This window comes from Sciurus vulgaris (genome assembly GCF_902686455.1).
Source record: "Sciurus vulgaris genome assembly, contig: HiC_scaffold_570_arrow_ctg1, whole genome shotgun sequence".
Lineage (NCBI taxonomy): Eukaryota > Metazoa > Chordata > Mammalia > Rodentia > Sciuridae > Sciurus > Sciurus vulgaris.
In genome coordinates this window covers 7,742,388-7,744,829 of record NW_027632454.1, presented here as the reverse complement: position 1 = coordinate 7,744,829, position 2,442 = coordinate 7,742,388, and positions in this window count along the sequence as shown.

Sequence of the window (2,442 nt, the reverse complement as noted above, 5' to 3'; positions counted from 1 at the left end):
CATCTTCTAAGGTGTTCTTTAATTTCTTTCTTTAGTGTTGTATAGTTCTCATTGTAGAGGTTTTTCACCTCTTTTGTGAGATTGATTCCCAAGTATTTTATTTTTTTTTTTTTGAGGCTATTGTGAATGGGATAGTTTTCCTAATTTCTCTTTCTGAAGATTCATCAATTATGTATAAAAATGCATTGGATTTATGAGCATTGATCTTGTAACCTGCTACTTTACTGAATTCACTTATGAGTTCTAAGAGTTTTCTGGTGGAATTTCCAGGTTCCTCTAAATATATGATCATGTCATCAGCAAACAGGGATACTTTGAGTTCTTCTTTTCCATTTCGTATCCCTTTAATTCTTTGGTTTGTCTAATTGCTCTGGCTAGAGTCTCAAGAACGATGTTGAATAGAAGTGGTGAAAGAAGGCATCCCTGCCTTGTTCCAGTTTTTAGGGGGAATGCTTTCAGTTTTTCACCATTTAGAATGATATTAGCCATGGGCTTAGCATAAATGGCCTTTACAATGTTAAGGAATGTTCCCACTATCCCTATTTTTTCTAGTGTTTTGAGCATGAAGGGGTGCTGGATTTTTTCAAATGCTTTTTCTGCATCTTATTGAAATAATCATGTGATTCTTGACTTTAAGTCTGTTGATATGGTGAATTACATTTATTGATTTCCCGATGTTGAACCAACCTTGCATCCCTGGATGAAACCCACTTGATCATGGTGCACTATCTTTTTAATATATTTTTGCATGCGATTTGCTAAAAAATTTTGTTGAGAATTTTTGTGTTGATGTTCATTAAGGATATTGGTTTGAAATTTTCTTTCCTTGACGAGTCTCTGTCTGGTTTAGGTATCAGTGTGATATTGGCTTCATAGAATGAGTTTGGGAGGGTTCCCTCCTCTTCTATTTTATGGAATACTTTGAGAAGAATTGGAATGAGCTCTTCTTTAAAGGCTTTGTAGAACTCGGCTGAGAACCCATCTGGTCCCGGACTTTTCTTTGTTGGTAGGGTTTTGATGACTTCTTCTATTTCAATACTTGAAATTGGTCTATTTAAATTGTGTATGTCCTCCTCGTTCAGTTTAGGCAATTCATATGTCTCTAGAAACCTGTTGATGTCTTCGAAATTTTCTATTTTTTTGGAGTATAGATTTTCAAAATAGCTTCTGATTATGTTTTGTATTTCAATCCTTTCTGTTGTGATATTTCCTTCTTCATTCCGAATTTTAGTGATTTGGGTTTTCTCTCGTCTTCTCTTTGTTAGTGTAGATAAAGGATTATCAATTTTGTTTATTTTTTCGAAGAACCAACTATTTATTTTGTCAATTTTTTGTATTGTTTCTTTTGTTTCAATTTCATTGATTTCAGCTCTGAGTTCAACTATTTCCTGTTTTCTACTACTTTTGGTGCTGGTCAGTTCTTCTTTTTCTAGGACTTTGAGCTGTAGTTTTAGGTCGTTTATTTTTTGAGTTTTACTTCTTTTATTAAATGCGCTCCATGAAATAAATTTCCCTCTAAGTGCTGCTTTCATAGTGTCCCACAGATTTTGATATGATGTTTCTTTGTTCTCATTTACCTCTAAGAATTTTTTAATTTCCTTCCTAATATCTTCTGTTATCCATTCATCATACAATAGCATATTGTTTAATCTCCAGATGTTGGAATAATTTCTGTGTTTTACTCTTTCATTTATTTCTAATTTCAATCCATTATGATCTGATAGAATACATGGTAGTGTCTCTATCTTCGTATTTGCTAACATTAGCTTTGTGGCATAATATATGGTCTATTTTAGAGAAGGATCCATGTGCTGCTGAGAAGAAAGTGTATTCGCTCTTGGTTGGATGGTATATTCTATAAATGTCCATTAAGTCTAAATTATTGATTGTGTTATTGAGATCTATGGTTTCTTTGTTCAATTTTTGTCTGGAAGATCTGTCCACTGGTGAGAGAGGCGTGTTAAAATCACCTAGTATTATTGTGTTATGGTCTATTTGGTTTCTGAAATTGAGAAGGATTTGTTTGACATATATGGATGAGCCACTGTTTGGGGCATAGATGTTTATGATTGTTATATCTTGCTGATTTATGCTTCCCTTAAGCAGTATGAAATGACCTTCTTTATCCTTTCTGTCTAACTTTGGCTTGAAGTCCACATTATCTGAAATGAGGATGGATACTCCAGCTTTTTTGCTGAGTCCGTGTGCATGGTATGTTTTTCCCCATCCTTTCACCTTTAGTCTATGAGTATGTTTTTCTATGAGGTGAGTCTCTTGTAGGCAACATATTGTTGGATCTTTCTTTTTAATCCAATCTGCCAGTCTATGTCTTTTGATTGATGAATTCAGGCCATTAACATTCAGGGTTATTATTGAGATATGTTTTGGTTTCCCGGTCATTTGGTTCATTTTTTAAATTTTATTTATTTATTTGTTTGACAC